This window comes from Typopeltis vanoorti, chromosome 5 (assembly GCF_054136105.1).
Source record: "Typopeltis vanoorti isolate ZY-2024b chromosome 5, IOZ_Tvanoo_1.0, whole genome shotgun sequence".
In the NCBI taxonomy this organism is placed as follows: domain Eukaryota; kingdom Metazoa; phylum Arthropoda; class Arachnida; order Uropygi; family Thelyphonidae; genus Typopeltis; species Typopeltis vanoorti.
This window is the reverse complement of record NC_143553.1, coordinates 122,079,288-122,100,623: the sequence shown is the minus strand read 5'-3', so window position 1 is coordinate 122,100,623 and position 21,336 is coordinate 122,079,288. Positions and strand designations below refer to the sequence as shown.

The following is a 21,336-nucleotide window of genomic DNA, read 5'->3' as shown; positions in this document are numbered from 1 at the left end:
CATTAGGAGATTTTATATATTGCTTTCTAATTTAAAAGAAATCAAAGATGTCACATTTCTCTATATTTCGTAGAATAGTATGCTTCTGATTGCCACTAGTACAGTTTATGAGAAGTAGAGAGGCGTGGGTACCATGGCAGTAAGACATTTCAAACTGCAATATTTCATGACATGCGATATTGAAACAGTTTCAATAAGAAAAAGTAGCATTTACAAATGAAATGGGATCTGCAACACCTGCTTTGAGTATAACTACATTCGCTAAAGAAATAAAGTTGTGGTAGAATTCTTGAGGAAAAAAATAAATCATAGTTTAGCAGAGCGTGGTTTCGATCCACGGACCTCTGGGTTATGGGCCCAGCACGCTTCCACTGCGCCACTCTGCTGATGACGTTGCGCTTTACGTTGATCTCTTTAATCTTTTTGTCTATATTGAAAACTGAATGTCTTATAGATGTGATTCCTGCTTCTGGTTTTGAAGCAGCATTATTGCAACCATGCACCTATTCTCTGAGAAGGTTTTATATCATATTATAAGGTAATATTATGCAATTATTCAAGAATCATCAACAACGAGAGAACAGAGTTCAGCTTTTGAAATGCCGTCAATTGAATAATTCTAATAAATCAGAACGGTGATAAAACGAGATCATAGCGAGTTCAAATGAATTAACTAGAAATTCAAAACTCGAATAAAAATATCTTTGGGTGTGACTGTAGCTACTATGCACTTCACTCCTTCAGACAATAGCTTTTTCTCATATTTTTACTGATTTTTTCTTTGTGTTTAAGTAGTTAAATAACAGGCAGCTCCATTGAATGAGAAACAGAAGAGCATCTAATTTGAAAACGGTCAGACTCTGCCACACACAGAGTGATCATAAAAACGCTTAGGGCTTAGACTAAGCTACAGTTTTATTATTTTTATTCCCGATTCTATAACACCTATTGAATAACGTGGATAAGAAGTGCAAGTTGGTTTCACTATTTCATCCATCTCTGCGATAGAGAGGTATATATATATATATATATATATATATATATATATATAGCGCTGCTAAAATAAAAAATAAAATAAAATTTTCTATGGAACTTATAATTTGAATATGAAACGGGAATTTCGCTAATATTTAATTAAAGTATCGCATGCACTATACTGTCAGTCCTGTGACTATTCTCCCAGTCAATATCGCCATCCCTTAGGAGAAATGGTTCACGAAGTCTAGTGAATCTGCAGTTTGTGATAACTTAGCGCAGAATACTACATGAAAAAAACGAATCGTCCAAGAATCCACAATACCATCTATAGTAACTGTGTGAACTGTGGAGCTTTTAAAACACAGATTTCTTTCTTAAAAGAACAGCGAATAGACCCCTGCTTCAGAAAATAAATGTGTCACTTCACTAAGAAAGAGTGACGTTTGCTTCCTTCGCAAGATCGAGAAATTTCATTTATTTCTGATGTGATGCGAATTTCTGTAGGAGTTCGCCATGAAATCATCTAAAGAAACAAAATTCTAATATAAAACCCTCTTGGTGATGATAATCCTCCTATTATAGAAAACGTGCTCTCAATTTACCAAAAATCGATCCAAGCTTTCGATATATATATATATATATATATATATATATATATATCGAAAATTATGAAATCGACATTATGAACAATATCGCAGATAATTTTTCGAAGTTATCTGAGATATCTTCCATGAGGTATATGGACTAACTAAATAAAAAAAAAATAAATAAATAAATGAATGCTATTCTGAGCCACGTTGCAATATTCACATGTTATTGGTCTGTTATAGATTCTATTACAAATATTCACGCTTACGCCTCAAATTACTCCAAATTGCACTTATGCGAATTAAATCTTATTTTTCATGCAGTCCACTATTCCTAATTGCAAAGCTATTATTTGTTCATTTTTATGGCAAGAACATTATGATAGATATATTAGATAACTTGTCGAAGTTACATGAAATATAATCCATGAGGTACATGGACGAACTCAGAAAAAAAAGTAAAGTGCTACTCTGATATATTATGAAATCCAAATAAGATATTGCTTGCAAGTGATGGGATTATCATAAATCCTCTAGAATGCAATTATACCACAGATGATGATAAGTTTTAAAAGATAACAAAGGCTAGAAACACTAACAATCGTCTTCAGAATTGTAGAATTGTAACATTACATATGAATAAAGTCTAGGGCAAAGATTTGTTAGTAGACAACAGAAGTCATTAATAAGGTGTTTCTTTAGTTGAACGAGGCAGAAGTTAAATCTATGCTTGGGTACATCTCACGAAACGCAATTGTAAACCACGCACTCTTCAGTAAAATTAGATTTATTTTCTTGTTATGAAGAATTTAAATGCGTTTTCCCATTTTCGTTTTTAAATAAATAAATCAGTCTCAACTTCTTTATATTTCCTTTTTTATGGTAGTATTTTAACACCCACACAGGTACATATACCATCCATATCGAGTGTCTGTTCCTTGTGCAGTGGTCCACAAATTGGTATTATGGACTTGATCCTCGTGGAAAGGCTTATACGTTAGTTGCACATGATTACTAAATAACTTAAGGAATTCACAACGTATACTGGAATATAAATTAAAATAAACTTTAATATATACTTTAATAACTACCATCCTCATGGGAACATAAGATTAATAAACGTGCACGCAGGCACTAAAAACAGCAAATGATGTAGAAGCGAGAAAACCACTGTTTTTCCCTGATGGTCCCCCTAGCGGGCTATATTAAGTATTCTTGAACTCTGGGCTTGCAGACCATGCTCTGGATACACGCCACAGAATATACGGTGGAAGAAAGCACAGTAATACACCTCAGCAAGTATAAATTTGAAATACTATTCATGGAATCAGCCTCAGCCCTAAGAAACATGCCAAACCTCAACAAATTTGGATGCATGAGATTGCCCCAAAATTTGGGAGACGTACATCTTGAGAACTTCAGCCCAACGTCCAAGAATACCTAACATAGCCCGCTAGGGGGAACCATCAGGACTTTAGGAAAAACAGTAGTTTTTTCTCTTCTACCTCATTTGCTGTTTTTAGCGCATTCGATTTATAAACTTCAGGAATACAGGCGTTATGCACTTCCTACTGTCCCAATATGCTATTAATGAAATAATCGAATTATTTGATCCATATAGTGCTCGGATACTGAAAGAGTTTTTAAAATAAAAATAAAGAGACAGAGAGAAAAGCTTGTATGCATGCATAGCATGTCTTTAGCATAATACGTAGTTTATATAATAGGCTCAGATATAATGATAGATGTGAGTTCACATGAGATTAGCATGCATTGTGATCAGTACACTGAACAAATATATTCTTCATATTCAATCAATGAGTAGACTGCAATGAGTGGTTATTTCAGTTACAGAATGCTGGGATAAAATTCCAAATTATGAGTCTCAATCAGTCTCTAGATATAAGTCCATGTCTAGATGAATTGGAAGTGAGCGTCTCAAAGAACGGCCTACTGGTTTACATTTAATCCTCTGAACAACTTCAGCTCTTCTCGTAACCTGTTTGGCTACAGTACAAAATTCTTGTGTTGTTTGTTCGGTAATATGGCTCTGATGCTCTCAGAACCTTTCTAAGACACTTAAACCGATATTACAGGATTCAATTTACTTTACAAAAAAGAAAAACAGAACAGTATAACTTTCTTAGGATGATTATAAACCATCCTGATGAATCCTTGGTATTCTCTATTTACAGATTGTTCCCCCCTCCCACACACACACACACAGTAGATATATTTACCAACAGTCGCATCCTTTATCAAAGATATGAGATTATATAACACTCAAAAAAAGAAAGAAAGTTCATCAACAAGGAACTTTATCAGAGAATGTCTGATAAGGATACCTTCACTACTTAACTTAATTACATTCACAACACCCACTTAGCTAATGATTATTCCCACCAAATGAGAAATATATTAACACCAAAAAACCTGGCATATCATCCCGCTCTCCAAAGCATCTGATGCAGTAAATCAATATTCCATATGTGTGGTAAACATCTGATAAACGTGCATAGATCGCAAAAAGATACAAGCTTTAGACCATACAAAATATTGGCATCCCTTAAGGCTCCTCGAAAAACGACCTACAGTCCCTCGATGTCGATTTGCGTTGCGTATAAAAATGTTACCGGCAGTGGTATGCTATCATATTATAGCAAAAGGCAGGACAACCCACATCAGAATTTTCGAGCATAGCGACAACATTCGGTTCCACCACTAACTCTAATGTGGACTTGCAGACGCCGCTCTATGCCTCCGCCATACGATGTGCTCGAATATGACCACTCTAATTCATAACAGCAAATATAAATACGAACAAATATTCCTGAAATCTACTTTTGCTTTAAGAATCCATTCAAATCTTGACAAATTTGGATGCAATAAGCTATTTTAAATCTCAATGCTTACTCTCAAACTATCAGCAGAACGTTCAGGAATTTTAATCCAGAATTAGGTGGCACTGTAGAGAATTATTGACCTGCTTTGATATGCTCCAGTCTCACTTATCCAAAATAGTGATGCACGTAAAATAAATAAATAAATACATAAAATGTTTCTTTGAGAATGGGAATTTAACTTTGATGAAATATTAAAATATTAAATAAATGATTTCAGATAGTGTAGATTGTAACTTGAAATATCTTTCTTAAAACAAATATAAATAATTGATGTACAGCGTATTATTTGAATATTTTATACTATATAGAAATTTATAATAAATCAGAGATGAATACAGCCTGATGAGGGGAAGGAAACGCTTTCATAGGAATAACTAGAAGTGATATATTTATAACTAAATATTCTACCGTGTCATAAAATTATATGCAAACAGCTCTTTATTTATTTATTTATCTTTTTTGTATGATAAAATCCTGTACAGAAACAGCACAAAGTTTTATTTTATTGGTCTGATATGGGAAATAATCTGCAAAGTTGGCAGCATTTAAAAAAAAACAACAAAATCTGAAATTCTCTGATGGAATTTTATAATGGATTGTGCTAGAGTTACATATAGTACATGAATATAAAAAAACCTAGCTAGCAGAGCGTGGTTTCGATTGGAGGACCTGTGGGTTATGGACTCAGCACGCTTCCACTGCGCCATTATGTGCTTTTTTTGGGGGGGTACAGTTGGAAAAAAAAACTGTAATGACTGAGAAATTGGTCAAAAATGCAAGAATAGCTTTGCCGATGAACATATATTTCTATCAATGAACTGTATTAACCGGCATTACTGCTTCATGAGTAACAGTTGGCAGAATAGATATCATTGATATCTATTCTGTCAACTGTTACTCAAGTTTATGCGCGGTTTATCAGGCATACATAAACAATTTCAATAATTAACTTTTAATATAATTTGAATCTTACAAAAACCATTATTTAAATGTCTCCCCAGACATTTATTGAACAGCATTTGATCCCATTAGGTTCGGTAGTTAAATAGGAAAAAAACACCATTTAACATGTGCATTACAAGTCTAGTGAGTTTTGCAAAAGACAGGAATTCCGTATTATAGCGAATGAACACACAGAGCTTAGAGCTTATCCAAATTATTTTTTAAATGCACAGACTGAACCGTTCAAAGCAATATATTCGACTCAATGTAAACTATCCTTTATCTTCGCAGTGTACAGCGCAAACGGAAGACATAAAACTAAAAATAAATTGGCTGGAAACTTATAATGATAGTTGCCTGATCGCTTCAGCGATGTCAGAAACGATATGTGTGCAGAATAATGTCTGATGTCGTCGCTGTAGTAATATAATGGCTCTGTTATCCAATTGTAAACTTTAACTTGGTAGTTTGATTGCTACAAAATAAGTCATAATAACGGGGAAGATAAATCACGTGACGTTCTTAGAAAAGGGTTGTTGGGGATATTTTTAAAATAACGATCTTAAAAAAAAACTTGTTTTTCAGAATATTATTCAAATAATATCTAATCAATTTGTTTGTTGGTATAATGTATTGCAGATTGAACGTAGGAAATTGAATGGAGCAACAAACAGTTTCTTCCAAGAAACAATTCTGTTTATTAGTTAGACTGAGAAAATATATAAAGAAAACAACTTACTGAATAACATATTTCACTAATTGTCAGGGCAAGAAGGAGAAGGAGGTTGCGTATTATAAAACGCTTAAAATAACAAACGGATTCAAGATATTTGTCTCTTCGTAAAGAAAAAAGAATTAACACAATCTAAAAACAAAATCAGCTAACGCGTTTTTATTCCCGTGTATAGGGAGTAGGCGAGGCTCTTTAGCCCTATCTAACTTTTGAAAACTGAGTGGGCAGTTCAATCGCCACTAGTACCCAATCAGATATAGCTGGCCCAAGGCTATAACTAATTAAGCCGCTTAATATATATATATTATATATATATATATATATATTATAATATTATATAATATATAATATTATATATATATATATATATATATATATATATATATCGAAAGCTTGGATCGATTTTTGGTAAATTCAGAGCATGTTTTCTATAATAGGAGGATTATCATCACCGAGAGGGTTTTATATTAGAATTTTGTTTCTTTAGATGATTTCATGGCGAACTCCTACAGAAATTCGCATCACATCAGAAATAAATGAAATTTCTCGATCTTGCGAAGGAAGCAAACGTCACTCTTTCTTAGTGAAGTGACACATTTATTTTCTGAAGCAGGGGTCTATTCGCTGTTCTTTTAAGAAAGAAATCTGTGTTTTAAAAGTTCCACAGTTCACACAGTTACTGTAGATGGTATTGGGGATTCTTGGACGATACGTTTTTTTCATGTAGTATTCTGCGCTAAGTTATCACAAACTGCAGATTCACTAGACTTCGTGAACCATTTCTCCTAAGGGATGGCGATATTGACTGGGAGAATAGTCACAGGCCTGACAGTATAGTAGTGCATGCGATAGTTTAATTAAATATTAGCGAAATTCCCGTTTCATATTCAAATTATAAGTTCCATAGAAAATTTTATTTTATTTTTTATTTTAGCAGCGCTATATATATATATATATATATATATATATATATATATATATATATATATATATATATATATATATATATACCTCTCTATCGCAGAGATGGATGAAATAGTGAAACCAACTTGCACTTCTTATCCACGTTATTCAATAGGTGTTACAGAATCGGAAATAAAAATAATAAAACTGTAGCTTAGTCTAAGCCCTAAGCGTTTTTATGATCACTCTGTGTGTGGCAGAGTCTGACCGTTTTCAAATTAGATGCACTTCTGTTTCTCATTCAATGGAGCTGCCTGTTATTTAACTACGTAAACACAAAGAAAAAATCAGTAAAAATATGAGAAAAAGCTATTGTCTGAAGGAGTGAAGTGCATAGTAGCTACAGTCACACCCAAAGATATTTTTATTCGAGTTTTGAATTTCTAGTTAATTCATTTGAACTCGCTATGATCTCGTTTTATCACCGTTCTGATTTATTAGAATTATTCCATTGACGGCATTTCACCAGCTGAACTCTGTTCTCTCGCTGTTGATGATTCTTGAATAATTGCATAATATTACCTTATAATATGATATAAAACCTTCTCAGAGAATAGGTGCATGGTTGCAATAATACTGCTTCAAAACCAGAAGCAGGAATCACATCTATAAGACATTCAGTTTTCAATATAGACAAAAAGATTAAAGAGATCAACGTAAAGCGCTAAGTCATCAGCAGAGTGGCGCAGTGGAAGCGTGCTGGGCCCATAACCCAGAGGTCCGTGGATCGAAACCACGCTCTGCTAAACTATGATTTATTTTTTCCTCAAGAATTCTACCACAAGTTTATTTCTTTAGTGAATGTAGTTATACTCAAAGCAGGTGTTGCAGATCCCATTTCATTTGTAAATGCTACTTTTCCTTATTGAAACTGTTTCAATATCGCATATCATGAAATATTGTAGTTTGAAATGTCTTACTGCCAAAGTACCCACGCCTCTCTACTTCTCATAAACTGTACTAGTGGCAATCAGAAGCATACTATTCTACGAAATATAGAGAAATGTGACATCTTTGATTTCGTTTAAATTAGAAAGCAATATATAAAATATCCTAATGACTAACAAGAAACTAAGTCTCAATGAATTTATCTCAACTGAGACTGTCTATCTACATGTTTATTTAGAAAATATATTTTGCCCAGAAATACTAACTTAATCACCTATACATCCGGATTGTAATTAAAAAAAATTCAAAACATCTACTTGTGTTGAAAAAATAAGCTGTCTTGGCACAGATCAAGCATTCTGATTCGGGTGCGAAGAATCCAGAATGAGCAGTTCTTAATTCAGCAGAATTTATGGCCTTCTTTCTCGTCTCATCGATTCTCTCCTCTTCAACACACAACGCGCTTGGCATCCTGTATTTTAATTTAATACAACACAAAAATTAAATAAATAAACATCAAGATTATTAATGACATTTACTATAAAAGTAGAATCTCGCTCGTAACTCTCCCTTTTGTTGAAGTATAGAAATTTCGTTATCTTCATCTTCTTCCAATTCCTTTTGGCCTTGCGTTCTAATTTTGGGAGTTTGCTTGATAATTCCATTAAGTTAAGATTAAGTAATGTGAAATTTATATAGATATATAAATTTCACCATGGAACCTCATTCCTCTTAACTCTGAACGCATAGTCATGGTGCTGGCTGGACAGTTAGTAGCACTGCGGAACTCCGGGTGATTGTTTCACTCGATGTCTGGCGATTTCCATGAACCACCTTCTTCAACGCTCGACGGTCCCTATATATCATTAAACTCGGTCTATCAGACCGTGGTTTTGTTGTGGTTGTGACTTCACGTTTCCACTTCACAATCACGACACGAACTGTTGATTTGGGCAACTTGAGGAGGGTTGAAATGTCTCTGACAGATTTCTTACTGATGTGGCAACCAAAAACCTGTCCACATTCGAAGTCACTGAGCTTCCTTGACCTACCATTTCTGCTGGTACTTCTTATCACTGAACAACACACAACGCTGTTACTCCTTTTATACCGGTAAGTGAGGTATAAAATGAGGTCATAGTAACATCTAGACGTCAGTTTATGAATTACAGAGGTGGGGGTGTCCGGATACTTTTGATGAGATAGTGTAATTAGTTATAGACATGAGCCAGCTATCTCTGGCTCATGTCTATAACTATACACATGAGCAAGCCCACTCAGTCTCCAAAAGCTAGATAGGGTATAAAGGCCTCGCCTACTCCCTATAAGGGAATAAAAGGCGTTTGCTATTATATTTTATTAGTTCTTGAGATCAATAACACAACGCTGGTTTTAGGCCCAGAAACTTTTTAATCCGATAAACATACAAAACTTCGACAAATCTAACCTTCAAAGATCCTGACTTTTTCAATTTATTACTTCTTTGCGTATAGAGCGTCCGTAGTTCAGTCTGCTTCCACAAACCATTTGGTTCGAAAGACTTAGGTTCAAATCCTGTCTAGGATTGTCAGGACTTTTCATCTGAGAGAGAGAGGCAGGTTGTCTCACACAAAGAGATTTCTGGATTTTTTTTTGTCTCAGAAACTTAAATAATTCATCTCCCATAATCCGGCCAGCAAGCTTTTACACAGAAGAATATCTGTTTGGGAAAATGACTAACCATTAGAGTAGGCATAAGATTATCCTAAAATTATGGTTACGAAAGTCAGTTCCGCTGATCATGGGCCTTAAGGGTATATAAATACCGCATTTTTGTTTGTTGACAAAACCAGACAATGAAACTTGAACTGCAACCAGAAAATCTTTTTTTTTTTTTTAAATATTTGTTTTTCTTTCATAGTGACATGTAGTATATACCGCTTTTTTGTTGATAAATCTAGACAAAGAAACTTGAATTGAAACCAGCAAGGACAACGTTTTATCGAAATTTGTCTTTCTTTCTTTCTTTCTAAGTTTCTTTCATAGTGCGATGTTTCTCGGAAGCAGAAATATCTCACTAAATGTTTTGAGTTAAACATTTATCTTGTATACAAACAAGATAAATGTTTGTATACAAGATAAACATTAGATTTTTTTGAATTTCAAAATCATGCTTCTTACAAAGTCATTATTCTTTCAAATCATTTAATATTTATACAGGAATCGTAGAATGTACGTCTGAATATACACACGAGACAACTCTACTAGTGAAAAAAAAAAAAAAAACATTAATGGTTGGAAGGCTTTCGCTATCATTCATTTAGTGTTTAGTATGCTCACATTTTTCCACAGATAATTAAGATTACGAAGGAGTTTCTTAGGGAGGAGGAAGCCTAGATTTAAAATTTATGTTTATTTCCATCATATGTTCTTTGTTGTTTTTCTTTTCTTTTTTTCTTTTGACATTTTTATAAATAATTTTCGTTATAACTTCAGATAATTCTCTCTCTCTCTCTCTCTCTCTCTCTCTCTCTCTCTTTCTCTCTCTCTCTGTCTCTCTAATATCATTCATGCACATTTACCTCATCTGTCCTGTCCTGTCCTGACAATATACGATAGACACTGCTCTAGCACTTGTAACCACCACGAAGTCATTACTAGGACCTGCTACATACAGATCAGACACAGATATCTGTCTGATCTGTATGTATTCTTTTCAATGGCCAAAGCAATCATTTGTAGTTTGTACGTAAAGAATAGGGGATAACCAGAATCTCTAAGGCACTGAATCTGAACAATATCTCATGAACAGACTACGTAGGAAACTGAACAGCTGTCTTCTACCAAAATATCATGACCATCAATTACAAGTAACTCGAGAGCAATTCAATGAATGCAGGAACCCAAATTGTACTTTTCAGTGACCGTAGAAGATGGCAACGTAAAAGGTTGCAGTGCATCCTCCGTCAATAAAACAGCTACTTTTCTGTAATAATATGAAATGGATTTATCTTTACCTTTCTTAGCCTTTTTCTTGTTTTATTTTATATGTATTTAACTTTAACATGTATTTGTAAAATGCAAATAGCTTGTTTTTCGTAATAATCAAATGTATATTTTCGCTATATATATATATAACTTTTAATTCTGATCTCTTACTTTACCCTCTCTATCGCAGAGGTGGATGAAATAGTGAAACCAATGCACTTCTTATCCACGTTATTCAATAGGTGTTACAGAATCGCATCCAGATTTATCTTGACGTATGTATATGTCCTGGCCGGTTGTGTGTGTAGAACAATATTTTGGTAACTGATGTTTTTATTTTCTATTTAATTATACTTCATTCTGTTTGTTTTAAAATTCCGCTTCAAATGCTGCTTTGTCCTTTTAACAAAGGACATAATTAAATAACCTTCATGCCTACATTATGCTTGCTATTTTTATAAAATGATGGAACAAGTATTTATAATTCCAGAAAGACGTGGGCGTTTTTCTGATTTAAATATTTAGAAATAAATTTAGCTCTTGAATGTAAATACCTTGAAACAGCCTCATTCAGAAACCATAGAAATTAAATCCATAATTTCATTATTGCTCTTATTTTCATGTTTGACAAAGATCATTTAAGATGCTCATATTTTTTTTATATCTTTCCCTTTGTTTCCGACTACAACGATCAAAAAGGCTCTCTAATAAAATATATTAATGTCACTGACAGGTAGTTTGGCATAATGAATCCCTCGCGTGTTTACTAAGAAGGAATGTGCTTTTATTCTAAATCCTGTCACTTTACATCATGTTAGTGGTAAAAAAGGGCATTTTTATTATTATTTATCTTGGAGATTTATCTTGGAGAATTGCTTACTTTCGCAATTTTCGTATTTCGTGGCAGTACTAATAAAATTTGAGTATGTAATACTTTACCTTAAGCTCTAATGTTTAATTTATATTAAGAAATAAAATATTAACATATTTTGAACTACAATAATATTTTATTGAAAAAATCAATATCTTTTATAATTAAAAATTGTTCAAATTTTAATTAATATTTAATAATACACCCTTCAGATTTAATATAACTAAAATTATAAATTACTCATTTCAACCGATTGTTTAATAATTGACAAGATTTCTCGATTTCTGATTTCTCGCAAGACAACTTTGTAATACGCTTTCATATCTTTTAGCCACGACTCCCCTTTATCAAAATTTGACTTCAAATTCATCATAGAAGGAAGTCACTTTTTTGGCATGATTTAAATGTATGATTACTATATTGCAGAAATGGATCATGATATTAAAAAAGTATATATATTAAGATGCCTCCCCGAATCGTGAAAGGATCAGGAAACAACTATCCTCATTATTAGGAGCATAATATCGATCGCAGATGCATCACAGAGCATAATAATGTCAGTGTTGTTCTTATTACAAAATCTAGAAAAATTAAACTCTATAAAAATAATATTAATATATTATATTAATTAATGATAGTCATAAATAACATGAAGTGTTTCTTCATATTTTTTTAAAGTGAATATCTCTCAAGAAATTTAAGAAAAAAACTAATCAACGTTAACATTTTTCAATATATAAAATAATAACAAAATATCATAATTTGAATATGTTTTATTTTCAAGTATAATATTTTAAAATTTAATTAATAAATAAAACAAATTTTCATATTTAAAGGAATACCAAATTAATTCAATTCACTGTATATTAAGTTTTTTAATATGAATTGTAATTAATTTTAAGCTCGTTATTTTGTATGTGTTTGGATACATTGAACCATCACTTAAACTGTACCTTCGTGCGACTTCGATTACATTAAATCCGGCTCCCAGACTAGTTATGAATGAAATGAAAAAATGAGTAAAAAGTTGATCAAAGAGAAAGAAACGTTGTAGCGATTAGTTATAGACTTTTCTTGGGGTGAATTCTTTTTAATTAATAAGACATGAATCAAATCAGCAGTTTCTTACTATTATAAAGACTTCATCTTCTTCTGATCAATTGATATCAGGGAATCCCTGATACAATTCCTGTCTAATCTAAAAACACAAAATTCGAATTTCTAGGAAGCTCATCAGGATGCTAGTTGTTTTTTTTTCACCAAAAACTGTTGTCAATAGTGTAAAGTATATCTAATAACATTTCACAAATTGTATATTTCATAGGAACAATCTCAGGAAAAGACCATAAACGGGATTATTACCATCAAAATAGGAAGCCTACTGTAAAAGATGTAAACATGTAAGCTATAAACTTGCTAAAACTTGCTATTTGAATTTTCATTAATTTGTTTATAGTAAATTGATTACTGATAAAGGTTACTTTTATTCTTCTGTGGAAGAATACTAGGCTTATAATAAAAATTCACGAAAAGTAGATGTGTAAGCCTGAGGAATGTGTTCATAATTTCTGTATCATTGATTGAAGACATTTTATTAGCTAATTAATTTGTTTACCGTTCCTTTGAAGAATAAAAGTATGACTGATGTGTTTGACTGTACGGAAATATGCTCTGATTAGAAAAACTAAGGGATCAGTGCTTTTGTAGTGAATGTGTTTCCATATTGCGATTCCCTATTTCATATAAATGCCAACCCAAGCTCTCCGTTAAGAGCTTGGGTTAGCATTTATAGACAATTATATTTTTAAAGATACCTGAGACTAATAAGTTTGCTCCCATTTACTCAGCTAGATTGTTCGAGTATATTGGAATATAGAGGCACTGTCGATGCCACATAATGACCACGAGATGAGCTTTTTTCTAGTTAGGAGACATCTCTGGGAATCATCATCATCCACACAATATATGTTGTTGCGCTATAATTAATTTTCTCCGTCAACAAATATTAAATGCGTTCTAAATACTTATAGCATCATAAAAATATAAAAATAAAACCTATCCTACAAGCTCACAAGCAACGTAATTTTACTTTAAGGAACAAAATATTCGACATTCTCGTTAGTTATTCCTTTTTTCTTATGTGCTAATTCTCAATTTTTAATACAAATAAAAATTAATTAACTGGGACGATGCATTTTTTTTTTCTTATAGAAAAAATAATTAACTATAAAATTCTGAACAAATCTGACTTGGGGGAAAGCGCACTAATTGTTTGTTTATTGATTTTAATAGAATTTAGCGAAGTTATTGGGAAAATATAGTTTAAGTTTATATATAAATTTCATGCTATTAATCAATACCAGTAAATAAATAATGATATTTAGATTCCCCACCCCCGCAAAGAGTCAGTATCCTATACAGGTATTTAATAGTATAATTGCATACTTTTGACCAGAGGAAGGTTTTAAACCTAATGCACATTACAGTTGGTGACTTAGCTCTTAGATAAACACCCCTGGAGATACCCAAGGCCTTTTTTCTGCAATAGTGCAATGAAATGTGTCTTCATTGAAATATAGATTTTTATTACATTTCAACAGTGAAGAAACGTATTACTCAATTATTAGAAAATAAAAATTAGAAAAGAATTCTTCTGACTGTTTTTTTTTCAGAACAATCATATGTATAATAAAGATGTCCCCACATAGTTCTTTATATTTACAGTCATAATTTTCATCATTTTCACAAATATCTATATTAATTCAAGCATGTTCTGAGAAAGACCTGCTACTAAAAAATGCAATTCTGAAAATATGAGCTGTATTTCAAAATTTGAAAATGATATAACGCATTACAGAGCATTTAGTATGACGGCATATTTTTTTAAAAAAAGTACGTCAGTTACACTATTTTTATTACTTTATATCTCAGGTATATCTTTTTATTTTTGATACCCGTAGCGCTTAGAGATTTAAAGAGAGAGAGAGAGAGAGAGAGAGAGAGAGAGAGAGAGAGAGAGGAGAGAGAGGGGATTTCCTCTTCTCGGATTTCCCTTCTTTCTTTCTTCCTCCTGTATATTAATGACTAATAGTTTCTTAAATACTATTCTTTTGCCATTTTTTAGTAGGATAACGATGACTTTTAGAATGTCCAAGCTAACAAAATGCAGTCTTGTTGTATTTCTCTGAATAAAGGTCACGCTTTACATTGGCTTACTGATGATAATACCGGATCTCCAAGCAAAGTGAGATTTCTCACTCCACAGCTTCAGTATTAAAAACAAGTTGTTGTAGTACTCTGCTCAAGATATTATTACTGATCAAGTAATTGTCGATATTGCTGTCAATGATTCAGGAACATGAAGTCCACTTCAGTGTGTCCTTCTGAGATTTGAAATCTACATCAACATCATCCGCAATCTTAAATTTTTACCAGAGAAAAACATTTCGGATTGTTCATGCATTCGTTAATTCATATTTGACTTCGTACACCACGAATTTATCATCCAACGGCACAAAGATTTCTCCGTGTATACGGGGACCATTCCTCCCCCCCCCCTCCAAAATCGACAGTACTTTTATTCTACAATATTTTAATCCTAGCGTGGAGGGATAGACGACAAAAGCGTTTACAATTAATACCGTAACATTCAATGAAGTATCTCCACCTGCCTGGAAAATGTATGAAATATTGCCTCAAGTATGCATTTTTATGTGTAGTGGAGTAGAGTGGTGTGCCCTCCCGCGATGACTCCTTGGAGGTGGGACGTAATAGTGATATTCTAAAATGTTCATAGTGTTACAATATGTCAAATAAAAAATAATACCGGTGCAACCTTTTTTCCCCGATTTTCTATCGTAGTTGTATACGTAAACCACCTAACACAGCATAAAGTTCCCTCATGAATCAATTTTAACAAATTCTGTGACATGAACAAAATGCAATATAAGGTAATCTTGAATCCCACTCAAGAAAACTGTCCACCAACCACCTTACCGGCCGTTATGGATCAAATACGCATCCACATACGCTTCGTATCCATCATATATTTCATTGTTATAACAATGGTATTACAATTTTAATAAGCACTTCGCATCCATGATAAAGTGAACGTCTATAGACGTCTTGGCCGGTAGCGTGGTTAAAGAGAGTATTAAATGTAATAGGATTTTATTCAATCTTTTCAATGTTATTCCAGTGTACCCTACAGATTATCATCGTCCTCATGTCGTACGGGAGATCACCAAAGTAACAAAACTATAGGAGAAACAAGAAAGAGACAAACGAAGAATGCAGAAGACTAACAGCCTCCTAATATCGATTGCCTTGATATTCGGAATGAGTTGGCTGCCTTTTAATATATTAAATATTATTGCCGACTTCCCCTATCCTTTTGGAAAGGATGATTCCACCTTCCGAGTGGTGGTTGCTTATTGTCACATGAGAGGAATGAATTTGGCGTGTTCCAATCCTCTTCTGTATGGGTGGCTGATCGAAAATTTTCGGAAGGAATTCAATGAGATATCCTCTAGTTGTTGTCACAACTTTCCGTTGACGAAACATGTCGTAAATGAAAAAAAGGAGTTCTTCGTCCTTCAGGCGAAGGGTCATGTGACGGTAACGCCACCTATTAATGTAGATAATTTCAAGGCTAAAGTGGATGTTGGTCGACAGAACTAAAGAACAGATGAATTCTCCCCCCCCCTTTCTCTCTAAATAAATAAATAAATAAATAAAAATAAAGTTGTTTGAATGTTACGACCCATTTAAGATACTTTAAAGTACTTGTTGAGGCTTTGTGAAAGTCAGCAAGTACCTTACAGCCATACGTACCAGACCATTACTGGTTTCTGAAGTTAAGATTGAAATTAAGATGAAGTAAGCCAATAGAAGTCCAATTAGGGAGTTGTCACATATAGCACGATTACTCATGAACTGACGCAATAGCAGCAGTGGCGGATGTTGTGTGTGTTGTTTATGTCCACCGTGTAGCATTTCGTCCACTATCTTCGGCATATGCAGTTAAATTAACTGTTGGATTTGTTCTTTCCATCAACTCATCGATCTCCTGAGAGGGAGCGGGAAATCTCTTGAAAGTTGAGAAGAAAAGAATAAATAAATAAACTTAATTAGATAGATCAGTTCCGTGGCGAAGCATATTTTCGCATAGCCTAATGGCCTTTGTAACTTAATTTGGAGGGCAAAGAATATTAGAAGTTTTTACATTAGCAAGATATAAAAGTTTCTACGAAGACGTAATACATTAGATGAAGTAATAGAAACAAACTATGCCTCCTTTCTTGAAGTTTTCCATTAGTTAGAATAACAGAGACGTGTTTTTGATCTAGAAACATTGTTAAGTTTTACAAGAGTAGCTTCAGGAAAGAAAAAAACGATTTGATTTGATTGAGTTTGAGTTTCTATTCTGGAATTTTCACTGGAGCTAGAACTCGTAAACATTACAAGAAGATATTAGAAATACAAATTATGATGAGTTTGAATAAACGAAGCGTGCTAATTTGATGTTCTGACGTATTCGTTAAGATAAGAAAACGAAAATCACAATGCAAGAATTTAATATAATAACTCATTGTTATTGTCAAATTACCCTAAGAGATATTTCAATGAATAAATTGAAACTATAAATGAAATGAAAAGAAAAACAAGTGTGGAACAGCAATGATGTATTTATAATGTGTTCTGTATGTTTAACCTGGAGAACAGTCATTAACTTTTTAAAAAGGTAAGCTTATGAAACTTACCTTTTAAGCAGATTCTTTAGACGAGACAGTTTACCGGACAAACAAAAATATACACTATCTGAAATGTGTTTCATTCGTAGTATATTTCTAAGAACCCAACTTATAAAACATTCGGTCGCCTTCGACTATTTCTGTTATATTTAGCAGTAACTTATTCTCTAATTAGTGTACGGTACGCTTGACATCATAACACAGTTTTAGATTCTGTTTATATATATATATATATTGCTCGATTTTATAGAAGAGAGTAATCCGGCTAATTAATGATCCCTTTCTCACATATCCACTTAAATCCCTCTCTCACAGACGTTCCGTTTCCACCTTGTGCCTCTTCTGTAGATCCTTTCATGAACAGTCTGTGCTGAAAAAAGGGTGTTGGGTAGCAGTGGTTCTTGTTTTAATGACTTTGTAGGAGAGTCGAGGAACAATCGTGGCCATTTCAGCACAGACTGTTCATGAAAGGATCTACAGAAGAGGCACAAGGTGGAAACGGTACGTCTGTGAGAGAGGGATTTAAGTGGATATGTGAGAAAGGGATCATTAATTAGCCGGATTACTCTCTTCTATATAATTGAGCAATCGTACAAAGGAATTTGGTGCATCGCCCTAAATATGGGAGAAAATATTCCATGGCCGGCCGGATTTGGGCTTTATATAGATTTAGAGACTGTGAAGGTGTGAAGTAGTGTCTTATGCGTATAAATATACAGAAAGCTTTTTGGCGGCTGCAGAAGCTATAGTCGAAATATTGTTGTACCAGGAAAGAATGGAGATGCAAGTTAGTCCAAGAAGAGAAATCTGATAGTGTTTGGATTTCTCAGTATTAAGAGGGACGGATACGAGCTTTTTCTTGCAAGAGATCAGACTGGACTGAGTTTTCGTTGCATTGAAGTTTACAAGGTTGTCTTTGCCTCACTGGGATATAGCTAGGAGATCTCATTTTGGGTCACTGGTCATAGTAGTTCTTGAGGATTCTAATACATGAGCACTACAAGGTTTGAAGTACTCAAGTATTAGAATGAAAAGGAGGATGAGAGTCTACTTTCGTCTACAAAGCTATGGATAGGATTTGAAGTCTGTGAGTGCAGGTCACTTATATTCACATGGAAGAGAGTGGGTGGAAGAACAGAACCCTGGGGTTACTCCTGGGATACTCCATTTATATACAAGTATTCAAGAAAATATCCCTGTCTGCTACATACATGTGCGGACCTTGCAATTGATTTTCAGGAAGAACCCAACTGGGTCTAGAAATTCACAGGCTGTTGTGACTAACTGTAGTTGAATGGATTCCTATCAATTAAATTTAAGCTCACTTAAATAACTGTGCATGTAAATTAATTTAAAAGAGAAAGAGAGAGAGAGAGAGAGAGAGAGAGAGAGGGTAAATATAAAGTTTGACTAAAAAGGGTTTGTATCAGACCCTAACATTCCTCTTACATATCAGTCCATATTCAGAATCTCACTGCGTACTTTATATTACATCTAATTAAATATCAAGCAACAATGTCTGTTCCCTAATATTTGTACGAAATTTAAACCCTGTAAGATTAAATATCAACAGCCATGATTTATTTGATTTTTTGTTTTTATTCATTTGATTTATCATGAAGCAGGACTATATTTATTAGTAGGTCCCTGCCTACTGCAGTTTCCTGGAGGGAAATAAAATTCATATTAAAGATGAATAGTGTCTACAATTATTACCCTATGTTATTATCAAACGCATAGATTATCGAAATGTACTCTAGCCCATCAAGAAACATGTGGGACACCTGTCCAACCGAATTAATAAAATGCGACTGTACAAGATTTATGCATTGCGTCTCCCCAAGGGAATTAAGTTGTTTGCTTGGCTCGTAAGTCATTTCATTTTGTGTATGTTTAACGATGAGTACACCAAAAGAGTCATTAGGATTTCAGAGCAACGAAGTCAAATGTCATATGGTAAAAATATGCATCTATATGATATTCGACAGGAATATATAATCTCCGAGGACAAAGCTCGAAATGTCCTAAAATCACGAAATATGGAAGTTCATATGCGAAACTGGGTTGAAGATACAAAAAAAATATTGAATGGCCCGAAAATATGTAAAAGCACGTAAGTAATTTTCTTTAAACTGAGAGTTCTACCTCTTGAAGCTTGAGTGATATAAAACTTTCTAACCAGATTACGCTGTCAATCAGTGAAGTTATTAATCGGAATTTTGCGTGTATTTTAGTAAGGCAAGTATATAAATATTAGCATCATCAACAATGATAGTTTATGATCTAATTATTTGAACATTAACCATTGAAGCATAACTTTGTAATGCTTTCGATCACTCGTTAAACGATACAGGGAAATGGGGAATGCGAAGAAGGGAAGAGAGGAGGTTACAAAACAATTAATCATATCGCTGTCAATGCTTTTACTAAATACCCATTAATGCGGAATCCATTAGCAGGGAACTATCAGATTAAACTTAATTCCTTTACGAGACAAAATATAATAACATGCGGCGTGTAAGTCGTCTTAAATAGAGATCGTGAGAATCTTACTGTCCTAAATTTTCTGCACATTTAACGATGTAAGTTTAACGGAAAACATCTCAGTATCTTGGGCATCGTGGTAAGTAGTGATCATTGTCCGATTCTCACTCCTTCTACACACACAAACCTTTTCAAGGAAGTCAAATGAAAACAAAAATAACATCTCAATGAAAATTTTCCTATCAAGATGATTTCAAACCTTGATGATTTCGAACGTCACTTGCCAGAGTGCCTAACCCCAACTATAAAATTCAGAGGTAGCGATGTGATGGTTGGGTCCTGTTTTTCTTGATGTAGCCTGAGACCGCTGTTTGCTGTGCCAAGAACACTGAACTCCGAGAGGTATCTGACCATTCTGAACGATTAAAGCTTCCTACTTTGTGGCTTAATCTACGGAACTGACGATTGTCTCTTTCAACAAGAAAATGTCAGGTGAGGACAAGAGATGTCAATCTGACAACAGTCTGGGACCTAGTTACATCCCTACAAGAAGTATGGTTCAAAATTCCAATCGATTGCTCTCGTACGCTTGTGGAAAATATGTCCTGCAAGATTGCTGCAGTCATCGCAGCCAAAGGAGGTCCTACATCTGATTAAGGTGGGTGCCATGGCTGTTTGTTCCTTAAACTATGGTGCCCGTTAACTTCTTTCAAAGCAGTGTACATTGTTTGAAAGGTCTGAAGCGTCTTTTACTACTTATGAAAAGAACCAGATTGTTTATAAACAGTAAAATCATCCATAAAAATTTCTACTGTTTATCTCTACTGTTGATAGTGTCAGCTAATGGAATATTGGTAAAAAGGAAAAACAATATCAAAACTGACTAACAAGTCAGACTCTTTGATTTGAACATTCTTGATTTTTTCAAGAAAATGTGTAGAATTTTTTATTAGTATTTGTAAAATTATTACTGGTGGTTTTATACGAGTTAAGTTATTAATATGAGAGGAAAGAATATCATTTAAAATTATTAGCAAAAAACCGGTTGAAATCGTGATACGAATCATTGAAGTTGTGCAGTCATTCATTCATCCAGTTCCAGAACTGGGTGTTCGGAGCTTCAAGCCCTTCTAGCGCCCTATGATATTATATGGACTTTAAATTACCAAAGTTCTGCTAGGCAGTATTCACATCTAAAATAAAAAAGTAATAATATGAAAAATAAAACAAATCGATAAATAATAATAACATGCATGAAAAAATATAT

The 21,336-nt window shown here is 33.6% G+C and overlaps 2 non-coding genes across 2 annotated transcripts; one reads left to right on the top strand and one right to left on the bottom strand.

Annotated features, from left to right (window-relative positions):
• Positions 1-314: 314 nt before the first annotated feature.
• Positions 315-386, bottom strand: TRNAM-CAU (transfer RNA methionine (anticodon CAU)). The gene has a single exon. It is a non-coding gene; the product is annotated as a tRNA-Met (tRNA).
• A 7,394-nt stretch (positions 387-7,780) lies between these two features.
• TRNAM-CAU (transfer RNA methionine (anticodon CAU)) lies at positions 7,781-7,852 on the top strand. Its single transcript has one exon. It is a non-coding gene; the product is annotated as a tRNA-Met (tRNA).
• The last annotated feature ends 13,484 nt before the right edge of the window (positions 7,853-21,336 follow it).